Source organism: Myotis yumanensis, unplaced genomic scaffold (assembly GCF_028538775.1).
Source record: "Myotis yumanensis isolate MYYU_CA2020_CCGP unplaced genomic scaffold, mMyoYum1.0.hap1 SCAF_4, whole genome shotgun sequence".
Classification (NCBI taxonomy): domain Eukaryota; kingdom Metazoa; phylum Chordata; class Mammalia; order Chiroptera; family Vespertilionidae; genus Myotis; species Myotis yumanensis.
The window spans coordinates 110,189,924-110,215,279 of NW_027223755.1; the positions used below are offsets into that span (position 1 = coordinate 110,189,924).

General features: G+C 53.7%; 1 protein-coding gene across 2 annotated transcripts in view; it reads right to left on the reverse strand.

Moving 5' to 3' along the window:
* Positions 1-16,351, reverse strand: part of SCNN1B (sodium channel epithelial 1 subunit beta) — a 54,138-nt gene extending 37,787 nt beyond the window's left edge. The window contains exon 1 of one of the 2 annotated variants that reach the window (XM_070413681.1): positions 16,335-16,351. The gene's annotated coding sequence lies outside the window, so the exon portion shown is untranslated. Of the gene's footprint in view, positions 1-9,572; positions 9,652-16,334 lie in introns of those variants that run through there. The other variant, XM_070413680.1, reaches the window with a different exon arrangement.
* Between the last annotated feature and the right edge of the window lie 9,005 nt (positions 16,352-25,356).

Here is a 25,356-nt window from a genome sequence, read left to right on the forward strand (position 1 = left end):
CCATAAAATATATTATTACAATTAATTTCACCTGATTCTTTTCTCTCTCTCATACACACACACACACACACACACACACACACATATTGATTTCAGAGAGGAAGGGAGAGGGAGATAGAAACTTCAATGATGAGAGAGAATCACTGATTGGCTGCCTCCTGCACGCCCCCTACTGGGATTGTGCCCTGGGCCAGAATTAAACCCGGGACCCTCCAGTCCGCAGGCCGACGCTCTATCCACTGAGCCAAACCGGCTAGGGCTCCTTTCACTTTTTAAAAATGTAAAGTTGCTTATGTGGGTGAGACTTGGGGCTTGTGCTATATTTATATTGAATGGCACTGGCCTAGAGCCATGGCCGGTACACAGTAGGCACTTAAATAGGAGTTGAATATCAGAGTGAATACAGTGGCTGCCAAATAGGTGCGGTTCTGTCTGCCAGGCTGCACGAGAAGGGGAGGGAGTCTGCGGCAGAGCAGTTCCCATCACTAAGGAATCGTAACTAACATCTGCTCTATGCTGCTAGGAGAGCTGCTTGCTGGGCGTCCAGCCTGTGCCTGCCTCTGCACTTCCCTTGCACCCTCTCGCCTAACCCTCGTCAGTCCTGCACGGCCCCACCAACACTGCCGCCGCCCAAGGTCACCAACACTGCTGCCGCCCAAGGTCACCATGGCAGGTGGAGAGCCAGGGCTTGCCAAAGGCTGCCAGGCCTCCCCATATGCCTGCCCACCCAGTCTGTCACGTGGGGCTGCCTGGGACCGACAGTGGCAGGGGCTTCTGAGCCAAGGAAGAGGCCTGCGAGGCAGCCAGTCCTTGCCCCGAAGGCCCAGGAAGAGAATTAAGTAATTCACAATCTCTGATCAACGCAAGTTCACCCATCCAGACCCAGCCGCCAGCCCTCTCAGGTTCAAGGACTCCAGGGAACCGGTCCTGGCCTGGGAGGTCATTCTAGTTCTAGGCAGTTGTGGCGGATGGCGCTGGGCCCAGCTGACCCCGCGAGGCCCCGCCAGAGTTCCCGCAGCCCAGCGCGAGCTCTCTTCCTTCAGGGGGCGCCCTCTCCCCTCCAGGCTGTGGCTGCCGGCCTGGGTCCGCCAACACCCCATGTCTGGCTCAGATCTGCTGGAGCCGGGCCCCTGTGGTATCTAAGGGGAGCCCTCCCCGGAGGACGCCTCTGTGGGAGGACGCAGGGATCAGAACCTGCCGGAGTGGGGCAGAGCTATGCGACGCCTGGCAGGACAGCTGCGCTTTGTCTGTAAACTGTGGCTCTGAGAGTGAGGAAGCTGCTTGGACCTGGACAGAGAGACAGTTGACACCAAGAAGCCAAGAAAGCCCTGATTCCCTCGGCAACAGCTACCTGGGCATGTGAGGCCGGAGGGAATAAAGACCCCGCTGTGGGGGGCTCTCGCCGTCCCCACCCCAGGTGTGAGGCGGAGGGTGAAGCGCAGGCTGCCCAGCCTAGAGCCGAGCTTCTCAGCGCCTGGCTGCAGTGGTGGCACCGGGGGGCTTGCTGAAAGGCTAGTCCTCAGTCCCCCCAGGCCTCCGGAATCAGAAACTGCGTTTTCACAGCCCCCAGGAGACTCTGGGCCGCACGCAAGTTTGAGAACCCAGGCCGACAGCCTCACTACCAGGCACCAGCTCACCAGGTCGCATCGTCTAGCAGCTCGACCTCCTGAATCGGAACCTAGACAGCGCGGACGTGTGTGCGTGTTAGAGCTTGAGATGTGCTGGGCTAGACTTCCTTACCATGAAGTCAGGGCCCTCAAACTCAAATGCTTTCAGGGCTTTTAGCAGGTGATGCTAAAGAATGAAGCCACGGCAGGTCCAGCGGCCACTGCCACTTGGAAATAAGACCCATGGGGCCAGCTGGCAACCCTGCCCACAGGCCGGGGCAGAAAAGGCGCCTAAACTCTGGCAAGCTTGCTGAGCGTGGGACAGCCCTCCCAGGTGTGGCAGGAGGCGCACAGTAGGGACTGGGACAGGGGTTCCCAAACTCAGCGGCACAGTGGCCCTGGCTCCACCCCGGACAGTCTGACTGACTTGGTCTGGGCATCACCTGAGCATCAAGCTTTCCAAAGCCCCCGGTCCCCCAAGCAGCCTGGCCTGGCGCCACGGCTGGAGCAGGTCAGCAAACCCTTCAGTGAAGGGCCGAGCAGGGACGGTTTAGAATGTGGGCCTCATGGTCTTGGTGGCAGCTGCATGCTGCCACAGCCGTTCAAAAGCAGCCATAGCTAATATCAAGTGATGGAGCGTGGTTGTGTTTCCATAACACTGAATTTTGAACTTCATGTCATTTGCATGTATCATGAAATATTATTTTCCTCTTTTTTTTTTTTTTTTTTTTTTACCAAACATGGAAAAACATTCTTAGCTCACAGGCTGCACAAAAACAGGTGGTGGACTGAACTTGGCCTTGGGGCTGTCGGCTGCTGACCTCTGGGAATGAACCGGGGGCTGGACGCCTGCACTGCAGTTATTTTCCTGGCGTTTGCCCGCACCACCTCCCCTGCACAGTCTCCGGGACTTTAGAAGCACCTGATTATGGAAAGCCATGTTAACAAGTCCTGATCAGGTGTTGGCTTGATCTGGCTCTGGGCCAAAGACTTCAGTGTGGGCCCCCAATCATTCGGTGCCCTGGCGGGATTTCAGGGAGCCGCCTTCCAATGGGCCACTCTGAGCCCCACCGCCCCACCTGGTGATGTCACTGACCCTTACCGTGCAGTGACCGTGTAACTAGGTGGCGGACACTACGCTTAGAGCTATACCTGCATCACTGTTACTTCTCACGGGCACTCGCCAGGGAGGGAGGATTGGGATACACCCGCGTGCATTATTAAATACCCATGTTTTAGACGAGAAAACCAGGCACAGCGAGGTTAGGTGATCTGCCCAGCCGCACAGTCGAGCAGAATTGAACCCACGTCTGTCTGACTCCAGGATCTGCTCTGATAACCACGTTGCCATATTGTCTCTCAATAATCTATGTCAAGGACAATCTGGAAGAGATCGAAGATGGCGGCATAGGTGAGCACCGGAGATTGCCGCCGTAAACAGCCACTTCGAAAGTGCAGCTAAGGGTCGAAACGGACATCAACCAGAACCACAGGAAGGCTGGCTGAGGAGAGACTCTTCAACTGGAAGCAAAAACAACAGAATTCCGACGCTCAGCGGAGACGCAGTGTGGAAAATTTAAAGGCACGGCGGTGCGGTGGTGAGGTGGTGCGCGCGCAAAGCGGGCTGGCGGCTGAGGGCGCGGTTGTCGTTTTCAATCAGGAGTGAGTCTCAGACTCTGGGCTACAGATCCGGGCGAGTCTCTAGGGACCCAGACTCAAACGGGAGAAGCGGGACTGTCTGGCTACGGCCCCTCTGAGGTTTGCAGCGGTTGCTGGGACAGAGAGGCAGAACCCCTGGGGACGGACTGAGAGCGGCCATAGCTGCTCCCTCCCCCCGCCCTGTTGATCCCGCCCGCCCAAGCCCTGCGCACAGCCATTTGCCGATCGCCTCAGGCAAAGGCTGGATTAGCGCCTCCCCAGAAGACAGACGTTTTCGGCACAGCTGATTCCTACAGCCGGTCGGCCTGGTGGTCGAGTCCCTCTAGTGTTAACTACAACAATTGGGGCTTGGCTGGAACAGGACTGCGCACGGAGACCACGGGGGGGGGAGCACCAGGAAAGCGTGGAAGATGCGGAGACAGGGGAGCATGACAGAAATGGGGGATGTGGAGCTGAGAATCGCAATTTTGAGGGCTTGCCATGGATTTGTGCAGAGCCTCACGAAAACTAATGAGACCCTCGATGCTACGATAAAGAAATTAGAAAGTAAGCATACACGGACTGAAATAAAGAATATTATACCCAATGGCAGACCAGAGGAGCTCAAGAATCAAACCAAAGATTCGACAAAAAACACCCAATTGGAAAAGCAAAATGAAAAAAGAATCCGAAAGTGTGAAGATAGTGTAAGGAGCCTCTGGGACAGCTTTAAGCGGTCTAATATCAGAATTATTGGAGTGCCAGAAGATGAGAGACAGCAAGATATTGAAAACCTATTTGAAGAAATAATGGCAGAAAACTTCCCCCACCTGGAGAAAGAAATGGACTTACAGGTTCAAGAAGCGCAGAGAACCCCAAACAAAAGGAATCCAAAGAGGACCACACCAAGACACATCATCATTAAAATGCCAAGAGCAAAAGACAAAGAGAAAATCTTAAAAGCAGCAAGAGAAAGAGGCTCAATTACCTACAAGGGAATACCCATACGACTGTCAGCTGATTTCTCAACAGAAACTTTGCAGGCCAGAAGGGAATGGCAAGAAATATTCAAAGTGCTGAATACCAAGAACCTACAACCAAGATTACTTTATCCAGCAAAGCTATCATTCAGAATTGAAGGTCAGATAAAGAGCTTCACAGATAAGGAAAAGCTAAAGGAGTTCATCACCGCCAAACCAGTATTATATGAAATGCTGAAAGGTATCCTTTAAGAAGAGGAAGAAGAAGAAAAAGGTAAAGATACAAATTATGAACAACAAATATGCATCTATCAACAAATGAATCTAAGAATCAAGTGAATAAATAACCTGATGTACAGAATGAACTGGTGATTATAATAGAATCAGGGACATAGAAAGGGAATGGACTAACTATTCTTGGGGGGAAAAGGGGTGTGGGAGATGCGGGAAGTGACTGGACAAAAATCATGCACCTATGGATGAACACAGTGGGTGGGGAGTGAGGGTGGAGGGTGGGGTGGGAGCTGGAAGGAGGGGAGTTATGGGGGGAAAAAAGAGGAACAAATGTAATAATCTGAACAATAAAGATTTAAAAAAAAAATCAACAATATCTTATGCAACAATAGTTAGGTAACCTCAATATTAACCAAATAAATCTGATTACTGTTAACTGTTGTGGGCAAAAAAAAAAAAAAAAAAAAAATAATGCAATGGGGATGGGGAGGGGAATGAATGGGGGTTACATGAAACGGAGTTAGTCGTATGCTGATAAGTGTTGACATGAGTAAGCGCTACATGGGTAAGGGGTTTCATTACACTGTTCTACTTTTATGTTTTCAAAATTTTCCATAATAAAGAGTTAAAAATCAAAGTGAAAAAAAAAAAAAAAAAGGACAATCTGTAATCCATCCCCATCCCCATCCCCGGTCGCCTCAACGCCCAGGCACCACCTTCTCAAGGACAAGCCTGGGGCAGAGAGCCTCGCTGCGTCTGGAGTGGCATCCAGACCCTGCTCATCGGCCTTGAACTGCAGCCAGACCTGGGCACCCAAGATAGATTCTGTACCCTCTGCCGGAGGGGCTCGCAGAGCTGCCCCGCACGGCACAAGCCTGGGGGGCATCATTCACATCATTCACATGTATTCTGCGTGAACACCACCCTGGAGCCGTGGAGCACACAGCTGCACAGCTGTTGGTGGCAGCCCTGGGGGCTGGAGGTGGCTAGGACTGACCGTACTGCAATTCAGAAGCACATCATTGAGAGGGGGACGGCCGGAAGGAAATGGCACCGGGGATGGGGGAGGTCGGCGCTGGCAGCTTCTGGGGCCCTTTGGGTCAGGATCGGGGAGCGGCTGGCTCTTGCTGGAACCTCCTCCGTCCAGCGGAAAAGGACCCCGCTCCCCGGCCCCCCCAAACCGGGCGGATCACAGCTCCGGCTCTGAGTTCTTAGCCCTGTTCCGGCGAGAGCCGCCCTTCTCATCCCTCCGCACCCTGGCCTCTTAGGAAGAAAGAAGGGCCCTTGAGTGGTCTCCCCAGTCCTGCTGCCAGGCGCTCTGCGCTGGCCCTCAGTGCTGTGCTCATGCTGGCTGCGCAGCACCTGCCCCTGGATATTCAGAGCTGCCGGCAGCGCCCAACCAAACACCCGAGCGCTCCCCTTCACTGCCGCTCCCCTTGCCAGACTGCTCCCTTGTGTTTGTTCTGCTTTTACGGTTTGAGCCAGGCCCAGTGCTTTATATGCACCTGCTCACGTGACCCTCATCACCACCCTCTGAGGCAGGAACTGTGATCAGCCCCATTTTACAGACAAGGGCTCTGAGGTTCAGAGAAGTTATGTCACTTGCCCAAAGTCACACAGCTAGAAAGTGCCACAACAGAGTCAAATTTGGGTCTTTCAGACTTTAGAGCCCAAACTCTTAGCAGATGGCAGGGCCATGTTTTCTGGGTCTGTTTTTCCATCTGCTGGTTGGACCTTGGGTCTGGGAAATCACGTGGGTGTCCATGATATTGCTGCTGGGGATGATGGGGATGATGGGATGGCAGTGATGATGGTGATGGTGATAATGGTGATGATGGTGGTGAAGGTGGTGATGGTGATGGTGATGAAGGTGATGGTGATGATGGTGGTGAAGATGATGATGGTGGTGGTGGTGATGATGGTGATGGTGAGTGTGATGAAGGTGATGGTGGTGATGGAGGTGAAGATGATGATGGGATGGCAGTGATGATGGTGATGGTGATAATGGTGATGATGGTGGTGGTGATAATGGTGATGGTGGTGGTGGTGGTGATGGTGATGGTGGTGATGATGGTGGTGGTGGTGATGGTGGTGGTGGTGATGATGGTGATGGTGGTGATGATGGTGGTGGTGGTGATGATGGTGATGGTGGTGATGATGGTGGTGGTGGTGATGGTGATGGTGGTGGTGGTGATGATGGTGGTGGTGGTGATGATGGTGATGGTGAGTGTGATGAAGGTGATGGTGGTGATGGTGGTGAAGATGATGATGGTGGTGGAGGTGATGATGGTGATGATGATGCTGATCATGTACCTACTTGATAGGGTTATTGTGCAGATTAAATGAGATCACTCATGCAAAGCATTGATCACCATGCCCGTTCTATAGTAAGGACTCCATTAGTATTGGCTCAGCTGGGCTCCCAGTGCCCTAGGCCTCCAGAGGGGGTTCCACTGCCTTGGAGTTTGTTAAATAAACCTTCCTGTTTAAACACGGAGTGAAAGTGTGGATCAGAGACAAGGAAAGGAAAGGGTGGTGTTTTTCTCCTTTGACTCCTCCTGCTTTCGGCTAAGTCTCCATTTCCTGCCAGCCTCGGCCCCAGCCTCGGCCCCAACCTTGGCCCCAGCCTCAGATCCAGCCTCAGCCCCAGCCTTGGCCCCAGCCTTGGACCGCAGCAACGGGCCCCAGCCTCGGACCCAGGCTCTGTGGACGGCCCGCTCCCAGCCTTAGGGAGATGTGGAGGCTGGGAATCTGATCTCGGAAGGTGAGGGGCTCTGCCCACAGCCATATGCAAGCTGGGCTCTGTCCTGTCCTGTACGATTAGGGTCTTCACCTACACAGCGACTTGGCACATCTGAGGGAGTGACCTGCTGGCACCTTACAGGGGAGCCCAGGCCTCCGAGAGCCCTGTCACGGAGCGAAACTCCCCACTCCTCTCGCGGTCCCCTTTCAGATGACCCCCGCAATGAGTGGCGGGAGCAGAGTGGGCCCGGGTCGGACTGCGTGGGTTAGAACGTGTGCCCGGGGCAAGCTGCTTACCCTCGCTGAGCCCGGCTCTCATCCGAAGAATGCAGACAATGCGCAGCTGTTCCACGGAACTGTCGGAGGGAGACAGACTCGGGGAGAGCGCGCTTTCTCCGCATGTGAGCTGGGGAGGGTGTTTGTAGCCAACCTTCCCGATTGCAGGAAGAATCCCATGAAATAGCCCATCTGCCTGCCAGGCGCCTAAACGTAAACGGCCGCTGATGGTTATTATTGTTATTATTACTGTGAAGGAGAAAGCCGCGGCCCGTCAGCATTTATTTGCTGAGCTGTATCGGACGCTGAGAGAAACCGAGGCCACGCATCGCTGTGTGTGAGCAAACAAAGCAGCAGGCAGTGGCCACACCTCCTCGAAGGAAGGCGCGGTGGCAGCGAGAGGCCTTCAGTGTAGCCAACTGACCCCAAGGTTCAACAGGACACAGCTCCCCACCTCAGGCCGGGACCCCTGGGGGCCCAGTGGGCGTTCAGGAGTGGAACGGGGTGGAGAGTGGGTCTCAGGGTGGGCGCTGAGAGCTGGGGCTGGCTCACCACTTGTCTCAGCGCCCAGCCCACTGCTGGCACTCATCCATCCATCCATCCATCCATCATTCATTCATTCATTCACTCACTCACTCATACAACAAAGATTCGCTCAGCGTTGTCAGGAGGTGGTGGGGCTGCAGAGTGCAGCAGTGAGCTCAGCAGAAGGGTCCGCCTCTAGCAGTTTCCCTTCCTGGGAACTGGAGCCGCAGCCTCCGGGAAACTCCCTAAGTAACCCTACTGCTGGGGAGTGTGCCCAGGCCCCTCCAGGTTCTGTGCTTAATGCCCAGTCATCCCCTGGCCAGGGTGTCATCTGTCATCTGGTGTCGGAGGGGTTGGACGGGCTTCTGCTCCAACAGGCAGCAAGGTGCAAACCAGTGCGCTCTCCACTTGCCTGACCATCATCGCCCCGGACACACGCCAGGCCCTGACTGCAATCTTTCAACTCCCCCTGAACTCTACAGGTGGAGGTGATGGTGTCTTTCCAGCCCGGGCTCCCTCCCACGCCCCACCCTCATCCTTCCCCCAGCGGGCAAGAACATTCCGCAGTTAATCAGAGCAGTGAGGAGGGGGGCCAGGGACTGGGGGTGAGTTACCTGCGGCCAGGAGCTCAGGTGCTGTGCCCTGAGCTTGCTGATACCTCACCAGGCCCCCGAGGGAGGGACCAGCACTGTCCCCAGTCCACAGTTGGGGCTCAGAGGTTCAGCGTCCCTGTCAGTCACACAGAGCTGAGCTCCAACTCCAACCTGTCTGACTCCCAAACCGCCTGTCGAGGAAAATTACGGAATCTGGGGATTACTAATAAAACCCCTCACCTTGGCAGTAGTTCTTTGGGGACCAGACTTGTTTCCCCAGGGACCCCCTGGCCCAGTAAATGGCCCCTTCTTCCATTAAGGAGCACGGGCCCTGTGCCAGGCACACTTCTAAACATTTCACCCCTCCCCCCCTCAATGTCTAAACAGTCCTTCAAGGGAAGTTCAGGTCCACAGCCTCAGGCCCTGAAGGTTCCCGGGGCCTCTCTCACTGACCAGCTTCCCCGAAACCTCCCTCCAAATTCTCACTCCCAAGCAAACCTCGGAGAAAGGTGATCCCTCCTAAGCCGGTGGTGGCGCTCTCAGCCAGGAAAATCAACCAAGTCCTCAGCCAGAGGTGGGAGAGCCACAGCAGAATTTCAGGAATCAACTTGGGGCGAGAGGAGCTTGTTTGGGGCGGTTGCAGCCCAGCCCCTGCTCAGACCCTGATGGAGCAGATCAGACGCAGCTCCTGGAGGAGGGACCGTAGCCCTCCTTCCAGACCTCGGCTGGGGCGTGAGTCCCTGACCATCAGGAGCAAGTGAGGCTGCCTGAATGTCCTGGGGGTCTGCAATTCAGGGCCCGCGAGGCCCCAGCCTCCAAACCCTCAGTTAGGGAGGCACAGGGGAGGCGGGGGAAGTGGGGGCTGAATTCACATTCTATTATTATAACTGTGTGAGTTATAACAATATGACTCACAAGCCCACGAACCCCTCAGAGCCTCCATCTCTTACTGCCCCTATCAGCCGGGCACCCCTTACCTTACTTCAGCCTCCCCAAACCACCTCCCCAGGGAACGCCTCCAGGTTCAGCTCGGCTCCATGACTATGTCTTGTTTTCCTTACGGTAAAAAAGAAATTCCTTTTTTAAAAAACACAATTGCTAAGACTTTCAGGCTTATTTCAAGTTAATTTAACAAACATTTATTCAGAACTTGCCGTGTGCCAGGCACTGTTCTAAGCACTTGACACATTTATAACACCCCTAATGAGGCGAGAATTTGTATCACCTCGAGTTTACAGATTAAAAAAAAACACAAGCACAGAGAGGTTAAGTAATTTGCCTGCGGTCACACAGCTAAGTGACAGCCAGGATTCAATCGCCCTGTAGGATAGCAGGCTCCAGGTTAAGAATTGCCACACCTTTTGTGTATTCCCAACAGCCAAGAAATTTTTGTCTGACACTACATTTTGTAATTTACATTATGGAAACACATAGTGTTTTAATTTTGCAGATACAAAGTGATATAAAAATACAGATGATGCATTTACAAACTCCCTTGACACCTGCCTCACCTGAATCTGCTGGTCTTAATATTTGGTCCTGTGGCTATTCCAGCCTCCCTCCTCCCCTAATCCCGACTCTTAGAACAATCCCAGGACGCAGAGCAGGGCTTCGCATGGACCAAGTGACAGTCCTTGCAGGATCCCGTGCGCCAGGCGTCTCTCCCAGCCCCGCCTGCAGTGGGAATACAGGCTTAGAGAAGGGCGCACACTTGCTCAAAAGTACACACAGCTGGGAAGTGGCAGGGCCCACGACCAGACCAGACAATCTGATATCACAGCCCCTACTTTCTCTTTTTTTAAAAAAATCATCCCTGAATGTTTCCATTGTGGCAAAATATACAACATAGCATTTTCCACTTAAACCATTTTAAGTGTACTTTTCAGTGGTACTGAGCGCATTCACACTGTTGTGCAACCATCACCGCCACCCATCTCCAGAACTTCATCTTCCCCGACACAATGAAACGCCGCACCCATTAAACACGAGCCCCCGGTGCCCCCTTCCCCAGCCCCTGGTCACCTCTATTCCACCGTTTCTCTGAATCTGCCTCGTCTAGGTCCCTCATGTAAGTGGCATCACAAAATATTTGTTCTTTTGTGCCTTCCTTTTAAAAAATTTAGTTCATTTTTGAAAACATAATATGTAATCTGGGTGGTGATCTTATCTCTAACTTTATGATTGTCTTGAATAAAGCAAAAGAGGATGAGTGTGGCTAGATGATGTAGCTGTAACATAATAAACGTGTGGATGAAAAATACTGAAAGAGCACCCAATTGCATGCGGTGAAAGCAGCCCTCCTTGTCACTTCAGATCAGTAACTTCCCTCCCCAAAGGCAACCACTCTCAGCAGCTTCCAGGCTGTCCCCCAGCTTCTAATGTGCACACATAAATGTATACATTATACATGCCTGTGGAGGCCCTTTTCCACACACACAACACACACACACACACAGCACAGCTGGGAGAGGATTTCACATCTGTTCTTCAGAACCGTTGCTCTCCTGCAAGGGGCCGAGTCTCCTTCTCCCATGTGGCTGTGCCCACGGTGCCGGTTCTTCTGGTGGACGTGTGGAAGCGTGTCATTGCTTGCTCTTACATACGTGCCACCTGGTCCTGGCACGCTGCGCTCAGCCCTGGAGGTGGAAGGGCAGTGTCCCGAGGACGCCTCGAGGTTGCCGGGTTGGTGCTCCCGCCGCAGGGCTGGAGCCTGGCTTCCCCGCACGGCCGCCTGTGCCCGGGCGGCGGGAGACAGTTCCAGGTGGTTCTGAGCGTTTCTTGTTTTCATCCGTTTGTACTCAGTTTGTCTTCTTTCTAAGTGAACAGCCAAATCCTACCCTTTACTCTCTTCTTCTTCTCTTTCGGATGGGGTGGCTGGTCTTTGCCAGAGCTCTTTACCCATGGCATTGGCTCTTTGTCGTAAGAGAGGCAAATATTTGGATCCGTTTGATGTGCCTGGGTTTATGGTGCTTTTGGTTTTGGTGGTGCAGAAAACATTAATTTTCATGTCGGCAGACTAGCGACTTTGACCATGCACGTCCCCGTGGGGCTGTGCAGCTCCTCGCTCCCGACAGCTCTGAGGGGCCGGCTTCTCCCCGGAGGTCTTCTGGCAGCTGCGACTGTCCCAGCCGGACGCGCCTCCTCGCACTTGACCCGGGACCTCCTCAGTGTCCTCAGTCCAGAGCCACGGGCGCACCCCCTGCCCAGGACTAGCCTGGACACGCATCCTCATGGGAGTCAGGGGAGAAGAGGCTGCCCCAAAGCCCCAGCTGGACAGCCCCTAATAACAAGCTTTTTGCGGGGCGATGAGTCCTCAGAAATCTCAAGATGGGCGAATGGGGGCTGCAGGAGGAGGAGCCCCCGCGACCTTCCGTCTGTACGAACCGGTCCTGTGCAGCCTCCGGAGCAGGGGGCTTGGCTGAGCACAGAATTCTCCCATCCACCCGCCCTTCTAGGGAGGTGGATGCGGGCCAGAGATCGCACGTGAAGTCCTCTAGGCCAGTGACTACAATGTCAGGGAGCACGAGACCCGCCTGGAGGGCAGGTCCCGGGGCAGGTTGCTGGGCCCACCCCCACGCCTCTGCGACCTGCATGTCTAACAAGCTCAGGGTGACAGCTGACGGAAGCTGAGGCTGCTGACCCAGGGGCCACCCTCAGAGACCCCTGCCCCTCCCCCGTCTGAGGCCGGGCAGAGGTGTGAGAGGCTGAGGGGCCTCATTCCAGTCAAAATCACCACAGCGACCACTACGTCCAGGGGCTGAGCTTGGCTGTGCACGTCATTCGCGCATCTGGTGCTCACAGCCAACCTCTCAGGCGGTTCCACTGGCCCTGTCTCCACTTTACACTGAGAAAACGGAGGCTCAGAGAGGGGCCCAGCCTTAGAATCACACAGCTCTGCCACTGACCCACTGTGTGGGCTCTTGGGCAAGCCACTCACCCTCCCTGAGCCTTCGTCTAACTCGAAATTGGGGATCACAAAACCCGATTCCCAGGGGCATCTGAGGACACGGGGTGGTGATTATGAGCACCTGCACACAATAAGTGCACAAGAAATGTGCACCCCCTTTTTTATTTCAGAGAGGAAGGGAGAGGGTGAGGGAGAGAGAAACATCAATGATGAGAATCATCAATCGGCTGCCTCCTGCATGCTCCACACTGGGAATTGAGCCCAAAACCCAGGCATGTGCCCTTGACCGGAATCCAACCGTGTCCTCCTGATTCATAGGTCAACGCTCAACCACTGAGCGTCGCCGGCCGGCTGTGCATCCTTTTTCCTGCCAGAAGCCCATCATGATTTCAGCCCCTCTCTGTCTGCCCAGACACGTCTTCCTGCCTCTCCCGACACACTGGGTACCTTACCTCACCACTGCACTGGGCTGCTTGGCACCCCTAAACACGCGTCGCCTGGCCACGCCTCCAGGCCTTTGTAAAGCTTGTTATTTCTGGGTGCAAATGCCATTTTCACTCTACTGCTCCACAGAAACTCATATTCACCATTCAAAACCCACTTTAGAAGTCCCCTCCTCTTTGTAGCTTTCCTTGAAATGTCCTCTTCCTGTCCTTGGGCAGAAAAAGACCGAGGATTGCAGCCTCCGATTTGAAGAAGGAGCTCAAAGTGTCACTTTCCCTCCCTCCCTTCTTTCTTCCTTTACTTGTGTTTCCACAGCATTTTATGTGGAGCACAATTTGGAGTCCACATGATCAGGCAGCCGGCACTGCCATTATTAGCACCAGGTCCGCACTGAGCGCGGCCCATGCACCGGGCACCCTCTCAGAGGGTTGGGTTGCTGACTTACATAATGCCTACAATAACCCCTTGAGACATGCTACTTATTACCCATATTTTACATATAAGGAAACGGAGTCACAAAAATGCTAAGTAATTTGCCTGAGACCATACAACTGTGTGCCAGAGCTGGGGTGCAGAGCTGGCGGTGGTCTGGGTGCAGAGCTGGCGGTGGTCTGGGTGCTGACTTTCACACTGTGCTGCTCTTTAGGAATGAGGGGTGGGCCCGTGGGGACGAGGGCACCCTGGAGGGCGCCTGCCCATCCAAGGGGGAAGCCACATGTGGGGCCTGGAGTTGTCAGCTTTTCTGATTCTCTTTTTTCAAGAGGATCCAGAAACATGGAGTTTTATGTGACATCTCCTACTTTTTAAAATCTTGGGAGTAAGCAAAAGTTTTTAAAGGAGCATAGGCCTCATAAAAGCTCCCCACAGGTCTCCTTTGAGACGGCTACCATTTCCTGCATCTCACAGGCGGGACCCCGGCTGCGTCTCTGCAGCCTCGCTCAGCGCGGACCTACGGTAGGTGCCCTGATGCTTCTGGACTGCACGGAGCCAGGCTGGGCTCTCCACAAGCCAATCCTCACCCTCAGGGCCACTCAGCACTCAGGATTCCCTGCCTGCCCGGTGTGGACAAGGCCCCGCATGCTGGGTCTGCGCGTCACCACCCCAGGGCCATCTCTGGGCCGGCCCTGCCCAGGCCGAGGTTTCCTGCTCGCTGAGTGCCCACAGTGCTCTGCACTCCGCGTTTCTTCCTCCCACAGACCCCTCCACAGTTCCTATGTCGCCACCCGTGTCACAGATGAGAAAGCTAGGGCTGACCAGGCGTCATGACCCAGGTGTCGCCTGGGTCCGTGCCCCGGTGTCGCCAGGTCACCCTCCTGGGTCACCCGCGTCACAGATGAGAAAGCTGGGGCTGAGGCAGGGAAGGGAATTGCCCCAGCTGGGGAGGGGCGGGGCGGGGCTGGGATTGTGATCCAAGCATCTCCGATTGCAGCTTTTCTCCCCCGGCTGTCATGCCAGCCCATGTCTGATGCCCTGGCACCCACTCCAGGGCATCAGGCTCTCCTCACAGCCTGGACCGGTAGGTCTGGGTACACCAGCAGGACCCTGGACATTCCTGTCTGTGGCCACGGTGCTCAACTCCTCTGTCTGCCCTTGGGGAGTGGGGGTGACACGGGGAGCCTCTAAGGAGAAGCCCTGAACCCACCCCTATGGGGACTGCCCACTGGGGCCTGGACAGGCAGAGCTTGTGGCCTGGCTGTCTCAGGTCTTTGGGCTCAGCAGGGGCCACAGCTGGAGGGGTGTCCTTGTCCACAGCTTGACAGGTGTACATATGTGCACCTGTGCATGTGCAGTGCACACATGTATGAACATGTGCATGCGTATGTGCATAGGCCAGGTGCACACACATGCATGTGTTATGCACGTGTGCATACATGTGTGTGTGTGCAATGAGATGAGGAGACTTTGAACCCCAAATTCAGATCCTGTGAAGTTAGTTTAGGACAAAGAGCAAAGAACTCTTATTCAACCCAGAGGTATCATTTATACAAAAGGCTGAAATAAAAATAAAAACCAGTCCCTCCATTTCTGTGACCTAAACGGCCACCAGGACACATAGCAGGTGGAAGCCTCTGCAGGTTGAGATAAATAAGCCAGATTGGCGCAGCACGGACCCTCTCAAGGAAGTGCTTGCGGGTACGACGGGGAAGAACAGTCGCCAAGTGCTGTGGGTGATGGCACGGCCGCCCACACACCGCGCAGCTCACACACCAAGTCCTGGAGCTGTTCCCCTCGGGGGCAGGGGGGCGGCGGGGGGGGGGGGGCAGGTTACAGATAAAGGAGGAGGTTGGACCCAGGCATTCCTCGTGGACTCAGTCGGTGGGAAGGCTGGGACACAGGATGCCTAGGTCTGGGGGCGCCTTCACACCCCCCCTCACCTGAGGGCTCCTTGGCAGGGATGGAGTGGGGTGCTGCGAGGCTTCCCACGGACGGCAGAAGTTCTGCGTCTCCCCTGCACTTCTCCGTGCCTCAGTTTCCCGCTGCGCCACAGGGGAAGGTCCCCGCTCCACGCTGCGCGCACCCTCTGTTCCCAACTTCTCCCAGGCCCCCAAGTCACAGCGATGTGACGCTCTGAACCAGCCGTGGGCAAACTACGGCCCGCAGGCCGGATCCAGCCCGTTTGAAATGAATAAAACTAAAAAAAGAAAAAGACCGTACCCTTTTATGTAATGATATTTACTTTGAATTTATATTATTCACACAAACACTCCATCCATGCTTTTGTTCCGGCCCTCCCGTCCAGTTTAAGAACCCATTGTGGCCCTCGAGTCAAAAAGTTTGCCCACCCCTGCAACAGACCCCGCCTCCGCCCAGCCCTCCCGGGCACCCGGAGAGCACACCCGCTCCCAGCGGCTCGCCGGCGGGCTCGGGGGCTTCCCGGTTCAAAGCTGGGCAGTGGGGTCCCGCGGCTCTGCCCCTCCGCCCTCCGCCCTCCGCCCTCCGCCGCGCAGCGCTCCCCGAGACCGCGGCCAAGAAGGGGAGCCGCTCACCCCCACACATCCGCGCTTCACCCCACACACCCGCGCTTCACCCCACACATCCGCGCTTCACTCCACACACCCGCGCTTCACTCCACACACCCGCGCTTCACCCCACACACCCGCGCTTCACCCCACACATCCGCGCTTCACCCCACACACCCGCGCTTCACCCCACACATCCGCGCTTCACCCCACACATCCGCGCTCCGCCGCGCCCGGCCCGTGCCCCGGTGTCGCCTGGTCACCCTCCTGAACCACGCGCCCCGCGCCGCGCACTCGCGGGGCTCGTCTCAGCCCGCAGGGCTACCCTGCCCCGAGGCGGGGTCCCCAGTGCCCCGGCGCCCCGGCTGAGAAACTGCGGCCGGGACCGCGGAGGGCGCGGGGGGCGTGGGGTGGGGGGGCCGTCCTACCTGTCGGCCTCGCGGCGGCTGGCGGCTGGCGGCTGGCGGCGGCGGAGTGGGGCCGGAGCGCCGGGACGGGCGCAGGGCAGGCGCGGGGCGGGGAAGCCGGGAGCGCCCGCGGGCGGAGCTTGGCGGCGCCCAGGCCCGGCCACCGGCACCGGCCCGCCTCCCGGCCGCCTCCCGCCGGCCCTCTTTCCCCTCCCTCCCTCCCATTAAGCTCCGTCCCGCACGCCACATCCACGAACACCCCACACCCGCCTCGTACGCGCAGCGCACACATCCATTCTGCCTCCGCAGCCGGACACCCACGCGTGCCACAGCGATGCACACAAAGACCCTCCCCCGCGCGTCCCCAGAGACCCGGTCCCACAGTCCCCTGAGGCTCATCACAGCCGCCTGCAGCGCTCCAACCCCCGGCGAGCCCTGGAGGCGCACCCCTGTGCGACCGGACCGCGCCGTCACGCACAGCCCAGCCCAGCCCGCACAGCCTGGTCGGCAGGCAGGCGGGTGCCTCGGAACCGGCGCCTGCAGCTGACTCCCGAGAAGTGTCCCCGTGTCTCCCCCCACCCCTGAGTTGGCTCACCGCTGCTTTCCCGTGACCTCCTTCCCTCTGCCTCAGCCACCCCTCCAAGTCACTCTCAGACCCTGTCATCCCCAAAGCCCCACCTCTGTGTTAGGAACTCAGCCCTGGGCCCTCCAGAGCCCCGCCTCAGTCCCTGCTGCCGGCCCCCCTCCCCTCTGTCTCACTTCTCCCTTCCCTTTGTTAGCTTCTTCAGCTCAAGGTCCCAACGGTCCTTTCAGCCACTTTCTTGCCAGTATCTGTCACACGTGGGTTTTCATGTCCCTTGTGCAGGGAAACCCCAGCTGCCGGCCTTCTCCATCCTGCCATTGAGACTCCTTCTCACTGTTGCTGTAACAAAGGACCACAACGTACTGGCTTCACCCACATTTACTATCTCCTGTTCCGGAGACCAGAAGGCTGACACCCCAGAACCAAGAAGTAGGAGGAAGCGCCGTGCTCCTCCCGAGGCCCTGCTCCTCGCCCTCCCAGCTGTGGATCCTGCCTGCACTCCCTGGCTTGTGGCCCCTTCTTCCACCTTAAGAGCGAGCAATGTTGGGTCAAGTCCTTCTCACCTGCCGTCTCCCTGCTCCTCTCTCTCTGCTCCTCTCTCTTCGGCCTCCCTCTTCCACTTATAAAGACCCTCTGATTGCGTTTGGCTTACCCAGATAACCCAGATCATTTCTCCATGTCTAGGTTAAGGGATAACCAACCTGACTTCCACCTGCAATCTTAGTTCCCCTTAATGTGTCGACAGGCCTGGCATTGGGGGTGTCATTGGGTCTGTCTGCCTACCACACAGACACGGAGCCTGTGGGAGGCTGGGCCCTGCTGGAGAACATCAGTCACTATTTGACACTATCATCATCCTATATAATAAAAGCCCAGTGACCATAATGGCATAGTGGTCGCTTGACCAGTTGCTATGAAGTGCATTGACCACCTCTCGGTCCCTCCCCACGGGCCCGCAGGCTCCGATCACCGATCACCGGATGGCGAACAGGGAACCACGGGGAACTGGGGTGGGTGGCAGCAGGGCGGGACTGGGGACTGGCGAGCAGACAGGAGCAGGCCCTGATTGCAGGCTAGGCCTGGGGACCCTACCCGCTGGGCCTCTAGTCTATAATAAAAGCCTAATATGCTAAGTGTTCGATCATCCGGTGACCAGTCAGCTGTTCAACCAATCAAAGCGTAATATGCTAATGATATGCTAAGGCCGCTCAACCTCTCCCTATGACTTGCACTGACCCCCAGGGGGCAGACAGTTGACTAGTTGACCAGTTGCTATGATGTGCACTGACCACTGGGGGGTAGATGCTCCAACCAGTAGGTTAGCTTGCTGCTGGGGTCCGGCCAATTAGGACAGGTCAAGACAGGGCTGGACATGCCCTGGAGCCCTCCCACAGTCCCGCCCTGGCCCCAATCTTGCACCGGTGGGGTCCCTCAGCCTAGCCTGAGCCCTCTCACAATCTGGACTCCTTGAGGGATGTCAGAGAACCAGTTTTGGCCTGATCCCGCAGGCCACTCCCCTCAGGAGGGCACCAGACACAGGGCTCATGGCTGGCGAGTGCTGCTATGGCAGCACCAGCCTGTCCCAGTCGGACTGATTGGGCGCGAGCCGGTGGCAGGCACAGTGGGGCCGAGATGAGCAGGAGCGGTAGGTAGGAACTGCAGGTGGCGTTGGACTGCGGGTTTTGGCCCAATCACTGCAGGCCATCCAGAGGGATCCCACCTGTGCACAAATTCGTGTACCGGGCCGCTAGTAAATGTATAAACCTCTACAAGTAAAAAGAAGTTAATTGTCATTATTTTTAGTAGAGAACAAGAGGCCCAGTGCATGAAATTCGTGCATTGGTAGGGTCCTTAGCAGCTGCCGGCTGCCGGCGGGTACTCCCTCCCTTCCCCTGGCTGCCTGCCCCCCACTGCTGCCACTGGTCACCGCCTGCAGGGATGTATCCCCCCACTGATTGCCCCGCCCCCCACCGCTGCTGCTGGTTGCCCTGCGATTTAATCGGGCCCCCGCCTGGCTCCCTCAGTTCCTGGGAGCCAGGCGGTGGTGGGGTGATTGGATCGGCAGGGCGACCAGCCCCCGCCAGGTGACCAGTGGCTTGCACCTGTCTTGGCCTGACACCACCCACTTGCCTGCTCCACCGTCCTGCCCCGGTCCCGCTCTCACTGGGGCCCATCGGGGCCTGCAGCATTTCCATTGCTGCCCGCTGCCAGTGCCGTGTCACCAACACCCACCATGTTCTGTGCCACCCCCTGGTGGTCAGTGCACATCATAGCAAGTGGTCGAACTCCCTGCAGAACTCCCAGTCGAGGGGACAATTTGCATATTAGGCTTTTATTATATAGGATAATAAAATGTGAAATGGTTACTCAATGAAATACTATGCAGCACTGAACAAGAAACATATCCCACCTATGTATATGGATGTTCATAAACTTTAAAATCATGAGGGAAAAAAGCAAGAGGTTGGAATAATAATGAGAGCGAACACTTTTATAGTGCTTACTCTGAAATGCTGTTGTAGGCCTTTATATTAAAACTCAGAATAACCTATGGGGTAGGGATCACCCCTATTTTATTGGTGAGGAAACTGGGGCACAGAGAGGTTGAGTAACTTGCCCAAGGTCATACAACTAGGAAGCATCAGAGCCGGGATTCGAACCCCAGCGGCAGTATTCAGCCAGAGCCTCACACGCAGCCAATGAATTTGTACAGACTGAATTATTTCATGTAAAAATGTAAAGAACATAAAACAATTACATATACTATAAAAAGATTATAATTAAATATACAGGAAGGAAACCACTGAAATTCACAACAATAGTGACCCCAGAGTTTGGAAATGGAATGGGGACCAAAGGGATTCTAACATTAGCTGGAAAGTTTAGTTTATTAATTAATTTGTAAAAAGATTAAAAGCAAATATTACAAAATGCTAACATTTTGTTATGGGTTGTGAGGCTCTGAGTGATTATTGTTTCATTATTTTTTTGTATTTAAAAAATTGAACTCTGAAAAATGCTGTGGTCTCTGAACTCAGTGTTGTCGCCACATTTTTATACGCTTTCTTATTGCTCCGATTGTCTCCACTTCATTTCATGTATGTTTCTCTGTAGATTGTCCTAATGTACGAGTTTTCCAAGTTTTTGGTCTTAGGAATCCTTGGCACTTTACAAAAGGATTGAAGAACCCAGAGAGTTTTTATTTATGTGGATTACATCGACTGATGTGTATCAGAAATTTAAATATTACTTTCCATAGTAACACAAACAAAATGCCTTTATGGACAATATGTTCCAAACGAAAAGAAATTAGTGGGAAGAATGGCATTGTTCAGCGTTTTCGCATAATGTCTGGCTTCATAAGAGGCAGGCATGTTGTTTAGTGGGAATAAATAAGGGAAAGCCAGCTTGTGCAATTCTACCCACCAGCGCTTTGGTCAGTGCGAAGGTTAACGTGGCGGGGAGGCAATGAGCACCTTAGTGTTACTAGGAAAATAATTTGACCTTGTGTTGTTGTTGTTGTTGTTATTGTTCTTCTTCTTCTTCCTCTTCTTCTTCTCCTTCTCCTCCTCCTCTTCCTCCTCCTCCTCCTCCTTCTTCTTCATCCTCAACCGAGGATATGTTTCCATTGATTTTCAGAGAGAGTAGGAGAGAGAGGGAAAGACAGAGAGAAACATGCATGTGAGAGAAACACATGCATGGTTGTGTTTGCCTCCTGCATACGCCCTGACCAGGCTCCCGGGCTGGGAGGAGCCTGCAACCAAGGTATGTGCGCTTGACTGGAATGGAACCCGGGACCCTTGATCCGCAGGCTGACATTATCCACTGAGCCAAACCGGCTATTGCTCTCGTGTTCTTGAAAGGGCCTTTGGGAGCCATTCCTCCTCCCCCACAGGAGTCTGCGGGCCACACTGTGAAGACCACTGCCCTGGTAGATCCCGCGTGACCATGTGGAGTTGTTGACATTAGACTGTCACTGACCTACAAACATGGCAATTTCACATGGTTCCCCCACTGCACGCGATCCTGGAGGTTTTCCTTTTGTTCATGCACTGCTGGACACGTGCTCTTGCTGGACAATACTGGGGTGCATCTCCTCTGGGACTGTGTTGGTGTGAGCAGCTTGTACAAATGCCATGCCGTTGGTTGTGCCCTGATTTCCGAGGCGGAGGAGCGGGAGTGCTGGGGATGGGTAGGGATACGGGCTGGCCCATGTGGGGCCGAGACAGGTTAAGGTATGTGTCTTAAGTAATTGGGAACAGGAGAGGGGTGTTGTCTCAGGGTTGGCTTGGCTTCTGACAGGTCGAACTCGCTTCTTTCTGTCCTTTGACTGGACAGAAACTGTCTGGACTCTGGTCTGAAGGACATCAGCGAGAGTCCGTGTGGATCTCTGCCGAGGTGTTTGGAACATCTGGTCAAATTAAAAACACACCACACTTTTTCTAGATGAAGACACAGGGGCTGAATTACGCTCAGTCAGACCAATTAGTGTCTGGGTAGATGCATGCCTGGTTCCGGAGGTCTCCAAGTGCCACAGAGAAGTTCTCCTGGGACCATGCAGGACGATCCTTGCTTCCTTAATCAGGAGGCCTAGGGGATTCTGAGACAGGGAAGGAGATCCAAGAGCCAAGAGGGAGCCAAGCCAGCCCCTGCGATCAATGGTGTCAGAGACTGCACTTCAGAGCCGCTATTTCAATAGTACTTTGCATAAAAGAGGTGATTCTTCTTTCTTTTTTTTCATAAGCGGGGGTGGGGGGCACTGAACACCCCTTCATCCTATTTCAGGCAACTGCACCTGATTGGCTCCAGGGTCTCCGCCCCGTCCTTGCATCCCGTCCATACTTGGATCCTGGGGTGTTGATTTCATTATCACCACCTGTTCGGGGCTGATACCTAGAAATCAGCACATTATATTCTCTTAGGATATTGGTTCAAGGGAGGGGGCGTGACCCAAGTCAGGTTAACCATGACCAGTGAAACTCTGCAAGGGTGTTTTCTTGGGATGTTTTCTTTGAGGTCCTAGGGAGTCCCGCCTGCTTTGGAGTTGTTGGGCGTGGACTGCAGCTGGGAAGCGGCTGGATAGGGATGGATGCCATCCAGAAAGATGGCAGAGAAACCAGGTCCTGGTTTCACCATTTTGACCCACATCAAGACATACCTGAGACCAGCCCAACCCCTGGCCATTTGAAGTGCGTGAGATTATAAATTTCCTTTTTGCTAAGCCATCTTGGGTTGGGGTTTCTGTTGCTTGCAACCAAAAGACTCCTAACTGGTTCTGGTGAAAAGGTTATCCAAACTATCAGATCTTGACAGGCTGGAATGTCAGGCTCCAAACTAATAAGACTGAGTACTACAAGCACAGATGTGAAGTCCTGCAGTTAGGCTCAGCCCAGCCACTGCTGGGACCTGTGCCATCCCCCAGCCCCCCCCCCCTCCCCCCCGCCGCCCAGAGACAGAGAGCCTCACAGGAATGCAGCACCACCCGCAGGTCTGCAGGCCCTGGGGCACTGGGTCCTGGATTTTCAGTCTGAGCACCCCAGGCCGCAGTAAGCTTAGGTGCTCCCCTGCCACAGCATACCAGCTGAGGCCATATGTGTCCTTTTGTTATTCCTTTTTCCTCAATCTTCCCCAGGCCCTTTGCTCCTCCTTTCCTCCTCTCATTACTACAATAGATACTATTGGTCAGGCACCTGCTAACTCTCCTCCAAAGTGATCTTATGAGGTAGGTTCTATTTTTGTTCCCATTTTGCAGATGTCAAGGAACTGGGCCAACCTGTGGCAAAGCCAGATCTCCTTGAAACCAGGGTCCGTGTGCTTAAAATCCTGCTAAATAGCAGAGCCGTAAACGGGTTGTCCTGGAGTGGGGGTATGGGGGGTGTGGGAGACCTAGTTTTCGAATTTTTTTTGTGTGTGTGTGTTAGATCACACGGTGTTCCTAACAATTTTGAACCAATGTTTAAAAATGAGGAAATAGTGCCTGAAAGCCAACGTCCCGATGCCCTGGAAAATGCATAGTCAGGAGGTGTGACACACAGGGCCTCCATTCCTGCTTGGCCTGGATCTCTGGTTCCCTTGATCCCCACTCCCAGGTACCCAGTGTGGGCACACCCAGCCTGCCAGCGGGCTTCCACCCCACGGGCATTGGAGTGTGGGCCTCTGCCGCCAGTGCACCGCCACCTCTCTTGGCCTCCCCTCCACCCGGCCGGCCTGCCACAAAGGCCTCTGGCCCCTGCCAACCCTGGTAGTTTTTACTTGGTTCCCAGAAATCCAACCACAGAGCCCAGATCACACAGGGCGTAGCCAGGCTGGCGCTCAAGGCTCACCTGGTCACTCAGAGCACATACCTTTCCAATGATATCTCCCTACCAGTACCGGCAGGAAATGTAATCAGCTCCTGGGACTGGACCGGGGGAAGAAGACCTGGGAACAAACGTTGCAACTTTGCTATTGAGGTTTTCAGTTACATCCGGGAACCCTGAGAAAGGTCAGGTTATGGCTTGGAGACTTTAAAACACTTGAACATTCTTACATTCTAGTGAGAAAAGATAGACGGTAAACAAATAAAATAATCTTTTAGGTGGTAATAACTTCTACAGAGGAAAGAGAACTTTAGCCAAAGAAGAAGGAATAAAGGTTGAATTTCCAATAGGGTAGTCATTCTAGAGGAAGTGAGGAAGGTAGCCCTGTAGGTATCTGGGTGATGGAATAGCAAGTGCAAAGGCCTGAGGCAGGGAGAGTGCCTGGCATGTTTGAGGAACAGTAAGGAGCAAAAGTGAACAAGGAGTGGTGTAAATGTATCACAGCTTTTTTATCTGCTCATCTACTGACGGGCACTTGGGCTGTTTCCAGATCTTAGCTATTGTAAATAGCACTGCTATAAACACAGGAGTGCATACATTCTTTCTGATTGGTGTTTCGGGTTTCTTAGGATGTATTCCTAGAAGTGAGATTGCTGGGTCAAACAGCAGTTCCATTTTATTATTATTATTTTTTAAATTGTTGTGTTGTTGTTTTTTAATTTTAGAGAGGAAGATAGAAACATCAATGATGAAAGGGAATCATTAATCGGCTGCCTCCTGCATGCCCCACAATGGGGATTGAGCCTGAAACCTGGGCGCATGCCCTGAACAGAAATTGAACCTTAACCTCCTGGTTCTTAGGTCAACACTCAACCACTGAGCCACACCGGCTGGGCAGCAGTTCCATTTTTAATTTTTTGAGGAAATTTCATACCGTTTTCCACAGTGGCCATACCAGTTTGCATTCCCACCAGCAGTGAACTAGGGTTCCTTTTTCTCCACATCCTCACCAGCACTTGTCGTAGTTGATTTATTGATGACAGCCATTCTGACAGGCATGAGGTGATATCTCATTGTAGTTTCAATCTGCGTCTCTCTGATGATTAGTGACGTTGAGCATTTTTTCATACATCTGTTGGCTATCTGTATGGAGAAGTGTCTATTCAGGTCATTTGCCCATTTTTTTCTTTAATCCTCACCTGAGGATATTTTTTTCCATTGATCTTTATTTAATTTTATTTTTTATAGTTTAAATATATTTTTATTGATTTTAGATAGGAAGGGAGAGGGATAGAGAGATAGAAACATTAATGATGAGAAGGAATCATTGATTGGCTGCCTCCTGCATGCCCCCTACTGGGGATTGAGCCCACAACCTGAGCATGTGCCCTTGACTGGAATTGAACCTGGGACTCTTCAGTCCTCAGGCCAACGCTCTATTCACTGAGCCAAACCAGCTAGGGCTTTTCCATTTATCTTTAGAGAGAGAGTGGAAGTGAGGGAGAAGAGAGAGAATGAGAGCGAGAGAGAGAGCAAGAGTGAGAGAAACATTGATGTGAGAGAGACACATTGACTGGTTTCCTCCTGCACTTGCCCCAACTGGCGCCGGGGATTGAGTCTGCAACCAAGGTACGTGTCCTTGACCAGAATCGAACTGACACCCTTCAGTCCAAGGACCGACACTCCCAAACCGGCCTAGGCAGCCATTTTTAATTGGATTATTTGTCTTCCTTTTGTTGACTTGTATGAGCTTTTTTTTTTTTTTAAAAAAAATTCTGTATATGAGTTCTTTATATATTTTGGAAATTAACTCCTTATCAGACGCATCATTGGCAAATATGTTCTCTCACTTGAGTGGATTCCCTTTGCATTTTGAGGATCTTTTTTTTTTCTATGCAGAAGCTTTTTAATTTGATGTAGTCCCATTTGTTTATTTTTTCTTGTGTTCCTCTTGCCCTAGGAGATGTATCGGTAAAAATCCTGCTACGTAAGATGTCTGAGATTTTACTGCCTGTTTACTTCTAGGATTTTTATGGTTTTGTGACTTACATTTAAGTCTTCATTAAGAATAAGAGATTATTCTTGTGTATGGTCTAAGTTAGTGGTCCAGTTTCGTTTTTTGGCAAGTACCTGTCCAATTTTCCCAACACCATTTATTGGA